General features: G+C 39.8%; 1 protein-coding gene across 1 annotated transcript in view; it reads right to left on the reverse strand.

Moving 5' to 3' along the window:
• Positions 1 to 23,324, reverse strand: part of NELL2 (neural EGFL like 2) — a 419,520-nt gene that overhangs the window by 92,271 nt on the left and 303,925 nt on the right. The gene's annotated exons all lie outside the window — the stretch shown is intronic.

Consider the following 23,324-nt stretch of genomic DNA (forward strand, 5'->3'; position numbering starts at 1 on the left):
GAAGGTTTCTGTTTGAGCTGGACTGTTTTTGAAAACTGTGTGTATTTGTTGGTGATTATCTGGTGGAGGAACACTCCTTGAAGTAAAGCACTTGGCAAACGGTTATCGTATTGCTGCCAAGTTCCTGATAACGAACCTTGTGTGTGCCAAGTAATTCTTTAACCCCCGGCTGGCTGTTTGTGTGTGTGTGGGGACGGGGACAGAACATTATATTTGTTTGGGGTTGCCTTTCTTCCATTTCATCTTTTTTTACTTTCCTTACCTTCTTACTTTCTTTCCCCTCCCCGCTTCTCCTCCTCCCTACTTCCTCTTCCTTTCTCCTTCTCCTCCTCTCTTCCTCCCTCTCTTACCCTCACTCCAACTCTAATTTCCCTTCCCTTCCTTCCTCCCTTCTCTTCCTTCCCTCTCTCTCCTTCCTTCTTCCATCTCTCTTCTCCTTCCTTCATCCCTCTCTATTGCTGTATCCTTTTGTGCATATGGATTACTCAGAGGGCTGAAAAAGTTGTTTTTGACTGGTCCTCGCACTTTTGACCACTCTTCGAACTTACGACTGTCCTCACATTTTATGTTTTGCGCCCTATCTTGTCACCGTGGTGAAGACAAGTAGTGGTGAAATGACTGACACGGTTGTTAAGAATGCCGAAATGGGCATAAATGTGAGGAAGGTCATAAGTGCGAGGACCGGTCAAAAATGTGAGGACCAGTCAGAAATGACTTTTTTCAGCCTTCTGAATAGTCCATATGTGCACATGGACTAGTCAGAAGGCTGAAAAAGTTATTTTTGACCGGTCCTCGCACTTTTGACCACTCCTCGAACTTACGACTGTCCTCACATTTTATGTTTTGCACCCTAACTTGTCACCATGGTGAAGAGAAGCAGTTGTGAAATGAGTGACACGGTTGTTAAGAATGCTACAATGGGCATAAATGATGACCAGTCATAAGGGTGAGGACCAGTCAAAAGTGCGAAGACCTGTCAGAAATGACTTTTTTCAGCCCTCTGAATAGTCCCTATGTGCATATGGATTAATCAGAAGGCTGAAAAAGTTATTTTTGACCGGTCCTCGCACTTTTGACCAGTCCTCGAACTTACGACTGTCCTCACAGTTTGCGCCCTATCTTGTCATCGTGGTGAAGAGAAGTAGTGGTGAAATGACTGACACGGTTGTTAAGAATGCCGCAACGGGCATAAATGGATGGTCATAAGTGTGAGGACCAGTCAGAAATGACTTTTTTCAGCCCTCTGAGTACTCCCTATACACATAGCCACACCCACCCGGTCACATGACCAGTTAGCCATGCCCACACAGTCACATGACCACCAAGCTACACCCCCAACTAAGCTACGCCCACAGAACCGGTTGTTAAAAAAATTGAATCCCACCACTACCAAAACCCCCAAAATTTTAACCTAAGACTGTCTACTGTTGACCTCACCCCATTCCTAAGAGGTCTGTAAGGGGCGTGCATAAGAGCACCAATATGTCTACCGTCCCTGTCCTAATGTTTCCTCTATTTGTATCTATTTTATGCATTCAATTCATGCTTATACTTATATATAGTACCTAATACGTTCTTGACAAATAAAAAAAAAATCTAATGTACCCATATAATACTTTCCCTTTGGAGTAAGAAGCATTATGTAAAGTGCAGAAAAGCAAAACAAATAATAAATGAAAATAATTAAGACATGAGATATGCAAAACAAACAAAAATCCAGATAAATCTAATGTATACTAATACAATATACTACACCTCTTCATACTGTATCTTTTTTCCCTTTCCCTTTTTGCTTTCACCATGTTCTCTATTTTTTTCACCTTTCTCTTTTTTGGGAAACTCATCAACTCCATCGGCCAGTTTTCTCTCAGTCTTCATCTTCCTATGGCCTTATTCACTCTTCCTTCCTTCCTATTGAAAGCAAATATCCTACACAAACTAGGAAGCACATAGAAATCCAATTATCCAAGGATGCTGGGTTTGGGGGGAGGGGGTTGGTTAAACCATCCCCCATATATGCTTAGGTATACTTTATTCTAAATATAGAAACTGCTGTTTCCTTTAAAATGAGAAAGGAGGAATGAAAGAAGGACATGTAAGAATGTTAATGACATTATTCGTTGTATTTTCTTTAACTATATAATGGACTATAACTCATAAGTGAAAGTGCTTGGAGTGAATTATGAGGTCATTCTTTATGCTTTTCCTAGTGGGACAAAATTATATTATAATATATTGCTCAACTACTGCTAAAATTCATGTTTTATTTATTCCACATTGTATATTTAATAACTAAGAGCTACTAGTAGTCAACCCAAATATACCAGCAGCACACAGAAAAAACTGCCATGAGATATAACCAAGATCGTCCTCTTCCTATCTTTGCAGAAGAACAGACTTTCCTGTTCCAGAGGATTTGGGCCATTAAATTAGATGCAGGGATGATAGGAAGGGATAAGAAGAAAGATACTGTGACCAAGGCACTTATGCTCTTAATGGAAATTGGATTTTCGTATTCAGACCTAGCATTGTCCTTCTCAATATCAAAGAAAACCCTCCCCAAAGCTCATAAATACTAGTAGAGATTTTCAGAATAGGAATACTTATTTTTAGGAGAAGAAAGTATCCCCCCACTGCTATACGATGGGAAGGTCTCTTTCATGGAATGACAAAAATAGAAAAAGCAGTGAAAATGAAAGAATTTAGAACAGAAATAGCAAACAGCTGCAATCATATGTTGCAAGACATAATATTTACTTACTTACTTACTTACTTACTTACTTACTTACTTACTTACTTACTTACCTACCTACCTACCTACCTACCTACCTACCTACCTACCTACGTCAACCAATTCAAAACAACTGTGGGTAGATTATAACACATTTAAAGTAAGGTTTAAAACAAACAAGCAACCAAGGACAATCACTCAAGTCCATAGGACACCTGTTAAAAGCTTATTTCAGAACTAAACTCACTCACACCCAATGTTCATGAGAACTTCCAGAACTGCCTTTCAAAAGTCAACAGGACTAGGGTCATCCAAATTTCGGAGAGTAAGCAATTGCACAGGGTGGGCACCAGAATAAAGAAAACAGAGAGTATCTAAAGAATAGCTATGCTTCTGAATGTTACTTAAACTTTTCTATCTTGCCTAAGCAGTGTCTCTCTCTTCTTTCCATGTCTTTTCTCTATCAATCAGAATAGAGCTGGAAGAGACCCTGGAGGTCTTCTAGTACAACCACCTGCTCAAACAAGATACCCTTAGACAATTTTTTATTTAAAAAAACCTCCAGTGGCACTGACAACTTCTGAAGGCAAGTTATTAATTGTCCTCACTGTTAGGAAGTTTCTGCTTAATTCCAGGCTGCTTCTCTCCTTGAATAGTTTCCATTCATTGTTTCTTGTCTTGCCTTCTGGTGTTTTGGAAAATAAATTGACCCCCTCATCTTTGTGGCAGCCCCTCAAATACTGGAATACTGCTATCATGTCACCCTCTAGTCCTTTTTTTCTCTAGAACGGCCATACCCAATTCCTGTAATTGTTCTTCATATGTTTTTGTCTTAATCATCTTAGTTGCTCTTCTTTGCACTTTCACAAAGTCTCAACATCTTATTTGTAATGTGGTGACCAAAACTGGATGCAGTATGCCAGGTGTGGTCTTACTAAGGATTTATAAAGTGGTACTAATACTTCATGTGATTTTTGATTCTATGCCTCTGTTTACCCAACCAAGATTGTATTAGCTTTTTGGCTGCTGCCACATACTGCTTTTTTGTTAGAATCAAAATGTACTTGTTTCACCTTTTTTGTTCTTTCCATTTCCATTTCTTCTTTCCTGTCTCTCAAAGAAGGAGGAAAAGGACTATATCGGCAGTAGCAATTCAATCATTTTATTTTTCCAGAGTAGTACAATATATTCCAGCAAGACTGAAGTTATATTCAGGCTCATGCACAATTACTCTTTGGTGCTCAGCTGGGATCTTACTCCTCTTTTATTATTCTGGAAAAGATGCAATCCAAGTTCCAAAGAGCCATATTTCAGGTGTTCATTGTGTCCCAAATGTAGTACTAATAAGGGGAGAGGCAGGACTAGCCAAAATCGAAACAGGTACATCGATTTACCTTTTTGCACATTGGCTAAAACTATTCTTTTTTTCCTACAGGTTTGATTTCTCTTTTTAAAGAAGATAATTTCGAATCAGTATGGTTCAGGACCATTTCACAAAAACTCCAATATCTTGGTTTCTAAATGGAAGTGCTTTTAATTATAGGGTATGTGTGTGCATTTAGTATATTTAAACAACATATTAAAGATCTAGAAATCTAACAAAATTGGGCTGCTCTCCCCAATAATGCTTACTTGAACAGTCAAACTCCCCTTTAAAGCCGTGAGATATTTATATCAAATAATGGTCTCCAAAATCCAAAGGGCATTAGCCTTAGTGTGCTGCAACACACTTCCCAAGGCCATTTTGGAGGCCTGATATAAAAAATACCATATGCGCTGAGACTAACCCTGTGGACCAGGGGCCATTGAAACTGTTGCTTGTGTCCTATTGCTATACTGCATGTTCTATAAAGACTCATGGGCTCCACTTAAGATGGGAAAGCTGAGCGTCAATAGCCTGGAGCAGCAGGCGACTGCAGGAGGCTCGTCTTTGCACAGTGTCAACAGCAGCAGACAGAAGCAGAGGTGTGGAGGGAGGCAGATGATCCAGATGTGCCATGCAGGCTGTGGGAAAACTGAGTGTCAGTGGGCTGGAGCGGCAGGCAACCATGGGAGGCTGATCTTCGCATCTCTTGGCTTGCCTGCAGTTTGCACGGCATGTCAGAATTGCCTGCCTTCCTCTCTGCATGTTGGCATCATCTGCCTTCTGCTCCGTGCCTTCTGCTCTGCATAACCCCTGAGTGTGCCAGCCGAGGGACCAGAACTCTGTACATGCTACTGTACTGTACTGGATACCATCAGTCCCCATGCACTTGCCAGCTCTTGCGTGTGCACTGGGGGGTGGGGTGTCCAACCAGGCTGATCACCCTAAAATTGCATTTTCCCAAAAATAAGCCCTAGTGCTTATTTTGTGGCCCAAAGGAAAATAATACTGGGTCTTATTTCTGGGGAAACACAGTGTGTGTGTGTGTGTGTGTGTGTGTGTGTGTGTGTGTGTGTACATTTTTTTTTAATTTGATTTATATGCCACCCTTCTCCAGAGACTCAGGGCGGCTTACAATGCGTTAAGCAATAGCCTTCATACTTTTGTATATTTATACAAAGTCAGCTTATTGCCCCCACAAACTGGGTCCTCATTTAACCTACCTTAGAAAGGATGGAAGGCTGAGTCAACTTTGAGCCTGATAAGATTCAAACCTGCAGTAATTGCAGGCAGCTGTATTAATAACAGGGTGCTTTAAACCACTGTACTACCAAGGCTCCTATGTATCTTCTCTGCCCTCTTCAATTTTTTCCATTGCCAAAACTTTTCTACTATGTATATTAAGTTGACAGGAAAATTCAGTGACTCTTTTGCAAAATATTTTAAATTACTTTTTAAAAAGTGCACCACAATGCATTTTCTTATGGTATATAGGAGTTTCTGAAATTGACCCAGGCTACTTTATTTAATCCTGATTCATCCCTACATGAATCAGGATTAAAAGCACAAACTTTAATGGTATCCTGCTTTCTCTCAGATGTCTTTAAAAAGGCATGCATTCACCCAGACTTCTGGTTTGGTGTCGTGGGGATGCAGTCGGGGAAATAGTGGGGCTTTGAAGAGCCCTGCAAAAACCCCGACTGGCGACTTCCGGTGGCTCCGCAGATGACGAGGACAGTCTCCATAGACCGCCAGCCACCCGATCTGTAAAAACCGCCCTGACAGCGCTAAACTGCTGTCCGGCGGTTTGAAAAAACTCTCCCTCGGGCAAAGAAGGAGAGGAGAGTCGGAGGGGGTGGGTAGAGCTCCCCGAAAATCCCTGGATTAACTCCAGGGACTCAGAGGGTGAGAGTTAAAGAAAATTAAAGGTGTAGTGGAGGAAAAACATGATGAAATAAGAGATGAAACCTCGATGGAGATGGTATGGGATGCGAGTAAGGCATATATGAGAGGAACATTAATTTTCTTGAATAATAAATATAGACTAAAACAACAAAACAGACGGAAAGAGATAGAGGAGGAAATTAAAAAGAAAGAGCAATTGCTTATAATTAACCCGGGAGATAAAAAGGCAAAAGATATGATTAATATCTTAAGAGAGCAATTTAATATGTTAATGGCTGGGTAAGTAGCAAGCAGCATACAATATGCCAGACATAATACATTTTGTAACGCTAATAAACCTGGGAGATGGTTGGCTTACACGATGAGAAAAAAACAAAAATCACGTGTTATAGACAAGATAGAATTTAGAGGTAAGGAGATTCATCAACAGAATTTAATAAAAAAGGCTTTTTTGAAGTTCTATACAAAGTTATATGCTAAAGATGTAATTCAAGATGTTGATATTGATAGATATTTAAAGATGGAGATCCCTGAATTAACGCTGGAATAGAGAGAGAGATTGAATCAGCCAATAACATCCGAGGAAATTGTTGGGGCAATTAAACAATTAAAAATAGGTAAGGCTCCGGGAACAGATGGACTAACAGCTGTCTACTATAAACATTTACAATCTGAAATGTTAGAACCGCTCCAAATCTTATTTAATAAAATACAAGTAGGAGGAGGAGTACCAGCTTCCTGGAAAACAGCCTTTGTTTCACTAATTCCAAAGAAGGATCAAAATTCCATCAAACCTGAGAATTTTAGGCCAATTTCACTTTTGAATACTGATTATAAGATTTTTGCTAAGATACTAGCTAATAGATTAATGCCAGTTATGCAACAAATAATTCATAATGACCAATCAGGGTTTATAAAAGGGAGACAAATGAGATATAATGTTAGACAAATTGTAAACTTACTGGAATATTTGGAAAAAAATAATCAAGTCCCTGCAGCGTTTATATTTTTGGATGCAGAGAAGGCATTTGATCGCTTGAACTGGCAATTTTTGTTTAAAATAATAGAGAAAATGCTCTTTGGGGAATATTTTATACAATCAATTAGAGCGATATACCAGCAGCAAACAGCACAAATTATAGTCAATGGAGGTTTAACAGAGGTTTTTAAAATTGAGAAAGGAACAAGGCAGGGGTATCCTCTGTCCCCATTATTGTTTATTTTGACTTTGGAAGTACTATTGAATAAGATACGTGACTCAGAAAAATTGAAGGGTATTGTAATTAGACAACAAGATCATAGACTAAGAGCATTTGCAGATGACTTGGTTGTTACCTTATCCCATCCTATAGAGTCGGCTCCATATATATTGGATATAATTGATCAATACGGGAAAGTATCAGGATTTAAAGTTAACTCACATAAGACAAAGATGATAGTTAAAAATATGACTATACCTGAAAGAGATAAACTAGCAAGATTAACAGATTTTGAAATAGTTAAAAAGGTTAAATATCTAGGAGTATACATAGCAGCTTCAAATACAAAATTATACAAAAATAACTATGAGGTTCTCTGGCAGAAGGTACAGAAGGATATGAAAAATTGGAAAAAATTACAGTTGTCTTTATTGGGAAGAATTGCAGCAATTAAAATGAATGTGTTACCTAGATTTTTATTTTTGTTCCAAATGATACCTGTGCTTAAGAAAGATGAAAATCTGAGAGAATGGCAGAAAGGTGTTAATACTTTCATTTGGGCTGGGAAAAAACCCAGAATTAAAATGAAAATTATACAAGATACACGTGAAAGAGGGGGTCTTAAAATTCCTAATTTAAGACTATATTATGAAGCAGCGGTCTTATCACAAATTAGTGATTGGTTTAATTTAACTGAGGGGAGAATTTTGAATCTAGAAGGTTATGATTTGTTATATGGATGGCATGCCTATTTGTTATATGACAAAAAAGTGGATAAAGTATTTAAGGCTCATATACTTAGAAATGCTTTGTTGAGGGTTTGGAAAAAATATCAATATAAGTTAAATTATAAGATACCTGTATGGGCAAATCCTAGACATGCAATAGAAAATATAAGTATAGAACAAAAACAGGAGGTGATTACTTATAAAGAGCTTCTTATTATGGAAAGGGGGGTAATGTATTTGAAATCTTTAGATACATTGAGAGAAGAAGGTATAATTTATACATGGTTTCAGTACGGTCAACTTCAAGCTAGATGGAAGGAAGATCAAAAAACTGGCTTTGTGCAAAATGAGGAGAATTTGGTAAAACAAATAAGAGATCAAAAACAAATGCATATTAAAAGGTTGTATAATGCTTTATTGGAAATAGACTCTGAGACGGAACTGGTTAAAGACTGTATGATTAAATGGGCACAAAACTTTCAAGAACCAGTAATGATGGAGACTTGGGAAAAGATTTGGATTAGAAATGTGAAATTTACACAAGCACAAAATTTAAGAGAAAACTTTTATAAAATGTTTTATAGATGGCATTTAGATCCCAAAAAATTATCATGTATGTATCCCAATGTGCAAGCTAAATGTTGGAGATGTGACTGTGATGATGCAACTTATTATTATATATGGTGGACTTGTAGAAAAATCAAAGCATTTTGGATAAAGATTTGGTGGGTGATGCAGAATATTCTTAAAAAGAGACTGAAATTTACTCCACAGTTGTTCTTATTGGGTATAACCACGGACTGTACAGTTGCAGAGACTAAACTGATTTTGAACTTGATAACAGCAGCAAGATTGTTGGTAGCACAACATTGGAAGAAGGACTTTTTGCCTACTATTGATGACTGGATATTGAAAGTAACTAACTTAGCTGAAATGGCTAAAATTTCAGCATATCTGAAGGATCACACACAAGAAAGGTACATACAGGACTGGAGAAGATGGATTGATTATATACAAAATAAGTATCAGACCAAAAAATATCAAATAGCTTATGAATGATTTCTTTTATCTGTATAAGTGCTATATAAGTGATATTAGAAGTTTTATGTCTAAGAAGTAGGATTTTATATATGGGGGTTAAGAATTTTTTTTTTTTAGGGGGTGTTAGTTTAATGATTGGTTAAGCAATTTAGTTTATTGTTAAAAGTCAATAGAAATACCTTGTGATCTGCTCTGGGAAGTTGGGGAGGGGGTGGGGGGGTTGGGTGGGAGGGTTGTGGGGAAATTGTGTTTGTTTTAAAACTTTTTCAATAAAATAAAAAAAAAAACCCGACTGGCAAATTGCTGCTGACAGGTCTGCAGACCTACCCTGTCCTGAAGGGACAGGGGAGAAAGAGGAACCCCTTGGGCAGCTGAGAGGAACGGGCAAGTTCCTTGGAGGCCGGAGGCAACCCTCTAAGTCAGCGGTGGGGGATGGCAGCCATGGCGGCTGCCATGAGACTGCGACAAATCGGGACAAGCAATGCGCAGGAGGAAGGAAGAAAGGACAATGTGCTTTGGAGCCGGTTGAGTGACACCAACCTAGGTGAGAAACAACGTGTGAATAAGGATATTTACAAATAAGACCCCCAGCCTTACCTAGCTGCTGAAGATCTGAGGGTCTTGAAGATCTTGTAAAATAAGGAAAGGAGTTAAAGACCCTTTAAGAATCTTACTTTAACACTGATTGATTGGAATGAATTACTTATTAACCAAATAGAGCTGGATATTTGAATTTTCTTGTTAAAACTGAAATGGATTTGACTTTTGGAAAAGAGAAAAGCGATAATTAAGGATTTGTCACCTTTAAAAGCCAGACAAAGAGGACAAATGGATTGCTACATAAATGTTTCAAAATGGCGATTGAAGCTGTAACTAAGTGAAAGTGTTAATTGTGGAAACTTGTTTTTTCCTGAAAAGAACCTATTTGACTCGTTACATATTGTGGATTACTTTGAAAGAACTATGGTTGTTTGAACTTTGGAGATTCCTATTCTGTCTTCTAATGGCTTTATAAAGAAAGAAGAAACACAATGACTAAATAAACTTTTAACTAACTGGTGCAGCAACAAAAGGTTTGGTGCAGGAACGGAAGTGGAGAAGCTGATGGATTTTACTGGAAACAGATTTTATAATAGAATTAAAAAGGATATGCAGAGTTCTAAGTGTGGAAGTATTGACTCTGAATTGAAATGCTTATGGACAGATAAGGAAATGAAGAAGCAAAATAGATCAATCAGATAGCAATGTTTGAACGTTTAATTGTTTAAATGGTTCAAAGTTTAAGTGAGCTTTAAATAAAAACAAGAAGTGCTTATGGTAAAATAAAGATAGAAAATTAAAAATAAAAGATAATTAAAATAGAAGTAGGAAGTTAAGGTGACTAAAAGTGATATTTTCATAAAAGCATAATTTGATGTAACATGTTTTAGTTTTAATTTGATAACAAAGTGGTGGATGATAATTATGATTAATTGTTAATGATTATAGATGATATACTAAGGTACACAGAGGGAAGTCATAATTGAGATTGAATTTAACATATGTTGAAAATTATTAATATCAAGAAATAGATGGGGATACACCCAAGAAGAGTATAGTTGGAAACAGTGGATTAATAGACAACATATTGAAAAAGAAATTTTTAAAATAAGTTAGTATACTAGTAGTTGGAATTAAGGAGGAGAATAAGCTGAAAATTCAGCCAAAATAAGATAATGCTGGAAATCAGCCAAATAATAGGTGGAGTTATGGAGGAGAATGCTGTTAATCAGCCAAAACAGAGCATGCTGGAAATCAGCCAAAACAATGGAAAATGCTGGAAATCAGCCAAATAAATAGTTGGAGTTGTGGAGGAGAATATGCTGAAAACTCAGCTAAAATAAGTAATGCTGGAAATCAGCCAAATAATAGGTGGAGCTATGGAGGAGAATGCTGGAAATCAGGCAAAATAAAGCATACTGGAAATCAGCCAAAATAAGAGAAAATGCTGGAAATCAGCCAAACAATAGAGGGAGTGATGAAGGAGAGTGAGGAGTATACATTAAAGAATAATTATTAATAAGGGGTGAAAAAGAAAATGTTGGGCCATAATTAAAATTAAATGGAAAATTTTGAGATGTCTGTGTAAAAGTTTAAGATCAAGATAGGATGAATTGGGTCTAGAAAATGAGAAAAATAGAAAGAAATTTTGATTAATAGATTGAAATAAAAATTGAGTTGTATACATTTGGAAATTAAGATTTGTGGTGATAAAATTGTAAGGTAAATATATAGATTAATAGATTAGATTGTTTTTTGTGTTTAATGTTGATGTTAAAAGGAGCAATGGAAAAAAAATTAGACAGAGCAGTATTGAATTTTGATTTATAATTGAATTTATAATTGAATATAAAAATGAGCTTTGCTTTAATAGGAGATTAAGATATATGATGAGATAATAGAAAGATTTAAATTAAGATGCTGGAATTTAGGTTAAAATTATTTGTTTTTATTTGTTAAAATAGTATACCCACTTGTGACTGGACCAAGACTTTGTTCTTGAGAAAATTTTTCTTTTTTATGTTTATGTTGGAAAAAATAAAAAAAAATTACAAAAAAAAGGCATGCATTCACCCTGAATACTGATTAAAAGTGGAAAAAACATTGATTAATGGAAATAAGCTAAGATACTGTCAGCCTCAGCTTTGCCTGCTTCAGCTGCCATAAGAAATGGGGGAGGGATTAGTTATGGGGGCGAAGGGTGGGAAGATGCAGGAGGTATTTTTTTTTCCTTGTAGGACGTGTCTTCCTAGGAAACGAAAGTGAATCTTCAAAGGAGACGGCTGACCAACTGCCCTACATTCCTGATGAATGACGCTGCCAGACATGATGCCACCTGACCTTTGGGAGACCTTTGGATTGGCTGATGATCAATGGACACGGGGGGGGAGAGAAGCTTAGTAGATGCATTTCGCGCGTTTTGCTCACTTCCAGCTTTACCTGGGTTGCGATCATTTCGTATTCAGTAAAAGTACTAATCTCTTCAAAATGATTGAGTTTGGGTTTTCCTTTCCTGGATATTGAAGGAAGCATACCTGACATTAAGCTGGAAGTCACCTCCAGTCATCCCGGACAAAAACCGAGGGGACTGTAAATCCAAAATATGTCAGATCGAGGGAGTGATGAAGAAGAGCAAATGGGGGCAGCGAGTTCAACGGCAGCCGCCCTCCAAGTGGAGAAAGAGAATGAAGAATGGTTGGAAAGACTCCGTTTAGAGCCGGAGGAAGCTAGATGGTCGAAAGGAGTGGGGAGGCTGCCGGACTGGGGAAAGGACCCCCGGGGGGTGACGATTTCCAGACCTCGTAAAAAGGAGGCAGTGTGGATGCAAAAGCAAAAGGAACGTCTCATGATGGAACAAGCCTTGCAGCTTATTCGTGATGTAGAAGAAAGCAGAACAAACCGTGAGTCTTTGGGAATTCCTGTGGAGAAGGGGGGAGCAAGCCCCAGGGGGGAGCCAGAAGAGACAGCCTGCGGGGGAGAGGAAGAGTTTGAGGAAGAAACCTCCCAGGTTTCGGCAGCTCGAGGGAGAGATGCAGCTGGCCAGAGAACCCCAGCCCTGCAGCCCCGCCCCGCAGACGTAAAAAGCCAAAAATCCCCCCCCCCTTCCTGGGAAGTATGATGGAAATCCTAAAACATTGGGATTTTTCCTGACCCAAGTGTGGAACCACATGCAGGATTGGGGGGAGGACTATGAATCAGAGGCTGCTAAAGTGAGAAGCGTCGCGAACGCCCTAGAGGGAGCAGCTGCTGAGTGGATGGTGGTTCTCCACAATAACAACTCCCTCTTGCTGAGAAATTACAACCAGTTCATGGGGGCCCTTAGGAAGCGTTTTGAAGACCATTTAGCTGAACGAAAGGCGAGACTCAGAATGAAGAGCATTCAGCAGGGCCGGAGACTGGCGGCAGAGTATATCCAAGAGTTTCGTGAGCTGGCACCCTATATGACAGGCTGGTCAGAAATGGCTCTTTTGGAGAGTTTCAAGGATGGGTTGAATGAAGAGATATATCGAGATTGCAGAAACATGGGGGTCCCCGAAGATTTGCATAGATGGTATAGTAGCTGAGGATGTGGAGATCGAGCTGAGACGGAGCGAACTCCGAGGAAGGCGTATGGGGGACCAGTCATCCTCTTTCCACTGTAAAGGGGCACCAAAGATGACTGGGGGGAAGGCCGAATTCAAACCCAAGTCAAAGCCCTTCACCTGTTTCAAATGTGGGAAAGAAGGTCACTGGGCTGCCGAATGCTTCTCCAAGCCACCGCCAAAAGCTACCGGGGCCGGCCCGAAGAAAGGCGACAAAATACCCGCCAAAGCCCGCAGCACCGCCCTGAAAGGAGAAGTTGTTGAGTTCACTCCCCGAAACCAGGGTGAGTTGGGAACTCCGACCAACGATGACGACAGCGAGACGGACTCCGACTCCGACACCGATGATCAGGTGAGTCACACGGAAGAACCATTACTCATCCCCGTAGAAATAAGGGTGCCCTCCACAGGGGCTCACGTGCAATTATTAGCACTGTTGGACTCGGGGTGCACTAGGTGCATAATTAGCCCCAAAGTAGTGGAGGAAATGGGACTGAGACTAAAAACTTTAAAAAGACCCATTGCATTTTGTCAATTAGACGGGTCGATTGCAGGAGGGGGCCCAGCTAGCTTAATGACCGAACCCCTTGAACTGCAAATGGGGAATCATGTAGAGAATATCAGTTTTATTGTAGCACCTGGTATGGAAAGACCCCTCATTCTAGGACTGCCCTGGCTTCGAAAATGGAACCCATGGGTAAATTGGAAGACGGGGGTCCTGCGCATCCGCACGGCAAAACCAACTCCAGAAAAGGGAGGCCCCTCCCTGAGAGACTACATAAAACCAGAAAGGGTGGCAGTAGACATTAACTATATTGAGGGAGAAGAGAAAATTCCAAAGGAATATTGGGATCTCAAGGAAGTTTTTAGCGAAAAGGCATCGGATGCTCTGCCTCCCCACAGGGCCACCGACTGCACCATTGAAATACTCCCTGGGGTGAAGCTTCCCAAACCAAAAATTTACCCCATGACACCTCGAGAGTTGGAGGAATTGCAAAATTTTATTGACAAAAACTTAGAACGGGGATTCATCGAACGAGCCAAACCCAAGGTGGCGGCACCTGTAATGTTCCGCGAAAAGAAAGATGGATCCTTTCGTTTAGTAGTTGATTATAGAAATATGAATGCAATTTGCGTAGAAAATGTCTACCCCCTCCTACTCATGAAGGACATGTTAGCCCATTTAGGGAAGGGTAAAATTTTCACCAAACTTGATTTAAGAGAGGCATACTACCGAGTGAGAATAAAAGAGGGGGATGAATGGAAGACAGCATTTAATTGTCCACTGGGATGTTTCCAATTTAGAGTACTCCCTTTTGGACTACAGGGAGCCCCGGCTGTATTCATGCAGTTGATCAACGAAGTATTGCACGAGCACCTGTACAAGGGGGTGTTGGTCTATTTGGATGACATTCTGATCTATTCTGACAACATGGCCGACCATGTAAAGTTGGTTCGAACGGTCTTGAAGAAACTCAGAGCAGCTGAACTCTATGCTAAACTTTCTAAATGTGAATTTCACCAAGACAAAATCGACTATCTTGGATATCGTATATCGCATGAGGGAATAGAAATGGACCCTGAAAAGGTCCGGGCAGTGCTGGAATGGGCCGCACCGCGCACCCGTAAACAATTACAGAGTTTCTTAGGGTTTGCTAACTTCTATAGACAATTTATCCCCTCTTTCGCGAAAATCGCACTACCAATTACAAACTTGTTAAAAACCAAAGGGGAAGTAAGGCCCAAACCCTCAAAACCACTAGAATGGACTATGGACTGTCAAGCCGCTTTCAAAAAATTGAAACGGCTGTTTGCGGCTGAACCTGTGCTCAAACACCCCGACATGGAACAACCTTTTGTAGTACAAGCTGACGCCAGCGACGTAGCTGTAGGAGCAATACTCTTGCAAAAGAATGAAAACGGGATATACAACCCTGTGCTTACACGTCCCGTAAACTATCAGATACGGAAAGGAGATGGGCCACATGGGAGAAAGAGGCGTTTGCAGTTAGATGGGCGCTGTTAACATGGAGACAATTTTTAGAAGGGGCAAAACACCCTTTCGAGGTGTGGACTGATCATAAGAATCTAGAAGCATTAAAAACACCACGCAAACTATCACCAAAACAGGCTCGTTGGGCCCAACATTTCAAGCATTTCAATTTCACTTTACGTTACCTTCCTGGGGGGAAAAAATTCATGGCGGACGCACTTTCCAGATTGCCACAGTACAACAGCATCAAGAAGGAAGTGGTTCAACCAATGATCCCCTTGACACAATTGGCAACACCTGTCACTACCAGAGTGCAGAGTAAAACCGAACCAGAACTCTCGGGGGATTTACTTGAAAAATTATGGGAAGCGCTGAAAACTGACGAGTCGTTTAAGAACCACTCGAATGAATGCACACTTCGTGATGGACTAGCTTGGGTTGGATCGAAATTGTATGTTCCAACCACATTAAGGACAACCGTACTAAAATATGCTCATGATGCCAAGGCCGCAGGACACTTTGCGTTTGTCAAGACTCTACATCTTGTTAAGAGACAATTTTGGTGGCCTGCACTTAAAAAGGACATAGAGGCATATGTGGCTAGCTGTCCAGTATGTGCCTCGGCTAAAAGACCTCCAGGAAAATCCCCTGGATTACTGCAAAGTGTGGCTAGACCGAACGCCCCATGGAAGGAAATATCTATGGACTTTATTGTGGATTTAACAGAGAGTGAGGGCTGCACTGTCATTTGGGTAGTGACTGATTTGTTTTCCAAACAAGTACATTTCATCCCTTGCTCAAAGATCCCTTCTGCAAAAACCCTCGCAAAACTGTTTATTCGGCAGATTTACCGACTACATGGATCTCCGAAAAGAATAATTTCTGACAGGGGTGTACAATTTACCTCCAGCTTCTGGAAGGAGTTTTTGAAGTTGATAGGCTCTGCACAGGGGCTAAGTTCCAGTCACCACCCTCAGACAAATGGGGCCTGTGAAAGAACCAATGGGGTGCTAGAACAATACCTGAGGTGTTACGTAAATTACCAGCAAGACAATTGGGTAGACTTGTTGCCATTTGCAGAAGTGGCATATAATAATTCCGTACACAGTAGCACCGGATTCACTCCTTTTAAGGTCGCGTCGGGCCAGGATTTTGTACCCATTCCCGAGCTACCACAAGATGATCCTCAAAATCCCTCCTTGATGGATTGGATTGAACAATTAAAGAGCACCTGGGCAGTGACTCGGAAGGCATTAGATGAGGCACACCGGGCCCATAAGGCGCAAGCCGATAAGAAAAGGTCCCCAGCTCACATTTATAAAGTGGGTGATAAAGTCTATTTATCTACTAAATACTTACAGACTACCCAGAAGTCCAAAAAGCTAGGGCCTAAGTATGTGGGACAATTTCGTGTGATTAGACTAATTAATCCAGTGACAGTTGAATTGGAATTGCCAAAAACATTGAGACGTATACATCCTGTATTTCATGTTAGTTTATTGAAACCTGAACACTCGTCTCCCCTAAGGGCTGACCAAAGCACCCCTCCAATTCCCATCCTCATAGAGGGGGAGCAACATTTTGAAGTTAAAGAAATCTTGGACTCTAGGAAACACCATGGTAAAGTCCAATATCTGATTGCCTGGAAACATTTCCCTTTGCCCTGAGAATGTAAAAGTTCCTAGGCTTTAACATAGTAGAATTTGCAATACTTCTGTCCTACTATCACAGCACCATTGAGTGTCCTGACATACGACATTCTTGCATGGTATGGCAGCAGCTCTGTAGTGGACAAAAAAGCTCTACAAAGAATCATTAAAACTGCCCAGAATATCATCGGGCTCCAGCTACCAGCCCTGGATAACGTCTTCAAATCTCGCTGTTTGAGGAAGTTGCAATACATTCTCAGACTCTTCCCATCCTACTTACAATCTTTTTGGACTGTTGCCTTCTGGCAGAAGATACAGAACAATTAAAACTTGGACCACACGTTTTCTGAACAGTTTTTATCCCGGAGCTATAATTCATTCAACAATTAACTTAAGGGCCACCATCAGTGAGCTGTTGGACAGTATTACTTGGTCTGTTGTGTGGATAATATAACTAAGGATCTGGAATATGAGAATATTTGTATCATAGGAGATTTTAACGCAATCATGGACACTGAAAAAGATTATCAGAGCAATAAAAAGAACAAACCAGGAAAAAAACATTACCGGATATATTTAAAGACATGGCAGATGAACTACAATTACATAATGTTTGGAGAGAGGCGAATAAACAAGCAAAACAATATACATTCTATTCTGGCCCACACCAGTCATGGTCCAGAATAGATATGGCCTGGACGACCTCAGAACTTAGAAAAGAAATAAAAGTCATAGAAATATCACCAAATAACTTGGCAGACCATAGCCCAATAACAATAATATGGAAAGGATATCGGAAACAAAAAAGGTGGATGATGGACACTGGAATGATTAAGGACAAGGAATACGTACAGATGATTGAGAAAGAAATGAATATGTTTTTTCAGATAAATACCAAAGAACAGACAACACTCCAAAACCTCTGGGATACAGCCAAAGGCTACATAAGAGGCCTTACCATTTCATATACAGCAAAGAAAAACAAGGATAAACAACAGACAAGAAACAATCTATTAACAGAACTCAGAACACATGAATTAGAACTGCAGAAATAACCTCACAATAAAATAATTAAAGGAAAGTTAAAACTTGTTAAACATAAGATTAATTTAATTACACAAACAGAAATTGCACAGAAAATCAAATTGGCAAAACAAAAACACTTTGAGCATGCTAATAAAACAGGTCGCTGGTTAGCATATAAATTGAAAAAGGAGAAAGAGAAGAGGAACATATATCAACTGCAAGATGAGATAAGGGAAATATGCCACATAAATCAAGACAAAAAACGTATAGCAAAAAATTTCTTTCAGAACCTTTACAAGCAAGAAGAAATCAGGGAAAAGGAGATCAAGGAATATTTATGTAAAACAAATATCCAAAAACTGGAGGAGACAAACGAAGAGTTATTAAATAGACCAATCACTATGACTGAATTGTTGGAGGCTAGAAAACAACAACAACAAAAAAAAAAACAATAAAACTCCCGAACCAGATGGCATACCAACAGAATTTTATAAAAAGTGTCAGCACCCAATGGACGAGTACCTACTCCAAGTTTTCAATGATGCACTCTTAGAAGCAAAAACTCTCAATTCCTGGGCTGAAACCATGATTACACTTATCCCAAAAGAAGACACTGATCCTACACAAATCCAAAACTACAGGTAAATATCACTGTTAAATGTGGATTACAAACTGTTCACGCTGGTCATTACGCAGAGACTGAAAACAATTATTCATAAATACATTCACTCAGACCAAAATGGTTTTGTTCCGAGAAGACAGATCAAAAATAATATGAGAACAATCATTAACGTCCTTGAGTACTATGAGAAAAAATTGGATAAACAATTGGCCCTAATTTTCCTGGACGCGCATAATTTAAATTGGAATTAAAGCATAATTCGATAATTTAAATTGGAATTTTCTTATACTACAATTGGAGGCGATGGAATTTGGCGATAAATTTTTAAACATGATTAGGAAAATATACTCCTCCCAAATGGCTAAAATTATGATCAACGGGGATATGACAGAAAAATTTAAGATATCAAAGGGAGTGAGGCAAGGATGCCCTCTATCCCCATTACTGTTTATAATATCCCTTGAAATTTTATTAAATGAAATTAGGAAAGACAAAGAAATAAAAGGTCTGAGAATAAAAAAAGAGGAGTATAAACTGCAAGCCTTCGCTGACGATGTGGTGTTTATCGTGGAACAACCAGAAACAACAGGAACTAAATTGTTAGGGAAAATAGAGGAATATGGAAGAGTAGCCGGTCTCAAAATCAATAAACAAAAAACAAAAGCATTAACGAAGAACTTAACAAAGGCACAGGAGAAAGAATTAGAGGATAATTTAGGAATACAAATAGTAAAGAAAGTAAAGTATTTGGGGATTTGGCTCACTAATAAAGCAACATCAATTAGAGAGGATAATTATACTAAATTAACAAAACAGATTAAAAAAGATTTGGAAACATGGAGCAAATTACAATTATCATTCTTAGGGAAAATTGCATCCCTTAAAATGAATATACTACCCAGACTGCTATACCTCTTCCAAGTAATTCCGATTTGGCCAGGAAAGGATTTTTTCAAAGACTTTGATAAAATGATAGCAAAGTATATTTGGCAGGGGAAGAAGGCCAGAATTAAAATAAAATGCTTGCAAGATATCCGGGAGAAAGGAGGATTAGGGTTACCGGACTGGAAACTGTACTATAAGGCGGCATCATTAAATTGGATTAGACACTGGATAGATCTTAAAAATAAGAGAACACTACTTCTAGAGGGATTTAACCTGCAATGAGGCTAGCATGCATTTTTGTGGGAGGGAAGCGATAACCATCATTGATATTTCCAACAACATATCATTAGAGGATCATTACATAGAATATGGCAAGAGATCAGAAAAACACATTACAATAAAATTCCGAGATGGTTATCGACTATGGAGGCACTGATTTATCCTAACGCTATGGACAAGGAGAAAATGAGAAACTACAAAGAACTACTGAATAACAGAGGAGAATTACAATCGAGACAAGAATTGAAAGAACAGGGTATAGACATTGACTGGTGGCCATATTTACAAATAGAATCAAGGTATAAAACAGATCAGGTACAATTCGGATTTCAAAATGAACCAAATGAATTTGATAAAATTTTACAAGGAACGGACGAGAAAATGATAACCAAAATATACAATTACTTATTAAGATACAAATTAGAGGAAGAAGTGGTTAAAGAAAACATGATAATTTGGGCAAAAATTTTTGGGTATAGTATTGAATTGGACTAATGGGAGAAATTATGGACTGTAAATTATAAACTGACAATATCTATATCCTACAAGGAAAATCTGTTCAAAATGTTCTACCGATGGCACCTCCCACCAGCGTGCCTAGCAAAAATGTTCCCAAACACCTCGCCAATTTGCTGGAAGTGTAATGCACATAAAGGAACATACTACCATCTATGGTGGTCATGCCAAAAGGTGAAACAATATTGGCATGAAATAAGGAAAATGATAGAAGAAATTACAGACCAGAAATTGGAAATGAAGCCGGAAACCTTTCTACTCGGAATAATCATAGCACAGTATGAGAAAGAGACAAAATACTTAATTATCCATATCTTAACTGCAGCCCGCATACTCTTTGCCCAAAATTGGAAACAGGAACACATACCGACAGAAAACAAAATAATCACTAAAATCATAGAATGCACAGAAATGGATAAATTTACAAAAGAATTACAGGAGAAAGATGATACAGAGCATGGCAAAAATGATATAACTGGTTGGAGAAAAAGTTAGAAATACATTCATAAGGACACTAAAGAATAAGGTTAACTCTAAGACAAAACTTTGAGTACCAATTAAGGAATGTAACAATATTAAGGATGGAACTATATGAACGCTTTACATATACATATGTAAATATACATATATATAGATAAATACGGAAAAATAGTCTACCGATGTGACAACTTTAAGAGTAAGTCGTAAGACCTGATTGATGTTCATTTGTTTTGTATGTTGTATCGTCGTATTTATGTTTGTTTGTACTTTTTAAATAATAAAAAAAATTTAAAAAAAAAACTCAGACCACACATTTTCTGAACAGTTTTTATCCCGGAGCTATAATTCATTCAACAATGAATTTAAGGGCCACCATCAGTGAGCTGTTGGACAGCATTACTTGGTCTGTTGTTGGATGTTTGAGTGGTTTAGGGGTGGGGAATTTGTGGTGGGTGGGAGTGTGTTTGGGGATTGTTATGTGTGTTGGACCTGAGAGTAGGACAAGAAGCAATGGGTGGAAACTAATCAAGGAGAGAAGCAACTTAGAACTAAGGAGAAATTTTCTGACAGAACAATTAATCAGTGGAACAACTTGCCTCCAGAAGGTTTAAATGCTCCAACACTGGAAGTTTTTAAGAAGATGTTGGATAACCATTTGTCTGAAGTGGTGTAGGGTTTCTTGCCTAAGCAGGGAGTTGGACTAGAAGACCTCCAAGGTCCCTTTCAACTCTGTTATTCTATTCTATTCTATTCTATTCTATTCTATTCTATTCTATTCTATTCTATTCTATTCTATTCTATTCTATTCTATTCTATTCTATTCTATTCTATTCTATTCTAATATTCATAAATGACTCAGAACTCCTGAAAGACTGCAAGAGATAATAATTTCTTTTGGAATTCAAGATTCATGAATTAATAAAGATGTTGGTTTAAATGGTGGTGAGGCCCCTCCTCAAAAAGCCCTCTCTCGACCCGGCTGTTTTGGCAAACTACCATCCAGTCTCCAACCTTCGCTTTGTGGCGAAGGTTGTTGAGAGTGTGGTGGCACGACAGCTCCTGCAGTACCTGGATGAAACTGTCTATCTAGATCCATTCCAGTCCGGCTTCAGGCCTGGGTACAGCATGGAAACGGCATTAGTTGCATTGGTTGATGATCTCTGGAGGGCTTGGGACAGGGGCTGCTCCTCTGTTCTGGTCCTATTAGACCTCTCAGTGGCTTTTGATACCATCGACCATGGTATCATGCTGCGCCGGCTGGAGGGGTTGGGATTGGGAGGCACCGTTTTACGGTGGTTCTCCTCCTATCTCTCCGACTGGTCGCAGTCTGTGTTGGCAGGGGGGCAGAGGTCAACCTCAAGACACCTTGTTTGTGGGGTGCTGCAAGGGTCGGTCCTCTCGCCTCTCCTGTTCAACATTTATGTGAAGCTGCTGGGTGAGATCATCCGTGGTTTTGGAGTGCAGTGCCAGCTGTACATCTCCACCCCAGACCACCCCAATGATGCCCTTGAAGTGATGTCCCGATGCCTGGAGGCCGTGCGGGTCTGGATGGGGAGGAACAGGCTCCAACTCAACCCCTCTAAGACCAAGTGACTGGGGTTGCCGGCGTTCCGATATAGCCAGCTGGTGCCATTGCTGGCTATTGGGGGCAAGTCATTGGCCCCCACGGAGAGGGCTCATAACTTGGGTGTCCTCCTGGATGCACGGCTGTCTTTAGAAGAGCATATGACGGCCGTGGTCAGGGGTCTTTTTATCAGGTTCTCCTGATATGCCAGTTGCGCCCCTTTCTGGATCGGGACTCCTTATGCACGGTCACTCAGGCCCTCGTCAGTTCCCGCCTGGACTACTGTAATGGTCTCTACATGGGGCTCCCCTTGAGGAGCACCTGGAGGCTCCAATTGGTCCAGAATGTAGCCGCGCGGGTGATTATGGGGGCGACATGGCGCTCCCATGTAACACCTCTCCTGCGCGAGCTACACTGGCTTCCGGTGGTCTTCCGGGTGCACTTCAAGGTATTGGTTCTCATCTTTAAAGCGCTCCATGGCTTAGGGCCTGGGTATCTACGAGATCATCTTCTGCCACCGATAACCTCCCACTGGCCAATAGGCTCCCACAGAGAGGGTCTCCTCAGGGTGCCATCGGTCAAACAATGTTGACTGGTGGCCCCCAGGGGGAGAGCCTTCTCTTTGGGGGCACCCACCCTCTGGAACGAGCTACCCCCAGGGATACGACTGATCCCGGACCTCCATACTTTCCCCCGGGCCCTGAAGACTTTTCTATTTCAGCAAGCCAGGCTGGCTTAAAATTTTTAACTGGTTAATTTTATGGGTAAGGGGTTTTAAATTGGGGAAGCCAAATTGATTTAATTATGTTTTAAATTATTTTAATTTTCATATTGTATGTATTTTAATCTTGGCTGTTCACTGCCCTGAGTCCTTCGGGAGAAGGGCGGTATAAAAATTTAAATAATAATAATAATAATAATAATAATAATAATAATAATAATAATAATAATAATAATGATGATGATGATGATGATGATGATGATGATGATGATGATGATGTCCCGATTGTAATTGGAGCCCTTGGAGCAATACCCAAAGGGCTACCCTTTTATTCAGAAATTCTAAATTTGCCGGACTTGAACATTTTGACTCTACAAAAAACCACCTTACTCGGAACAGCTTACATCCTCCGACGATACCTTAACAGTTCCTAGGTCCTTGGTTAGGACTCGAGCTGCTGAGCTATTAACCAGCCTCAAAGGCTGTGAATCTCACTAAAGA

This window comes from Pituophis catenifer, unplaced genomic scaffold (assembly GCF_029215685.1).
Source record: "Pituophis catenifer annectens isolate HBS135680 unplaced genomic scaffold, rPitCat1.0.hap2 SCAF_7, whole genome shotgun sequence".
In the NCBI taxonomy this organism is placed as follows: Eukaryota; Metazoa; Chordata; class Lepidosauria; order Squamata; family Colubridae; genus Pituophis; species Pituophis catenifer.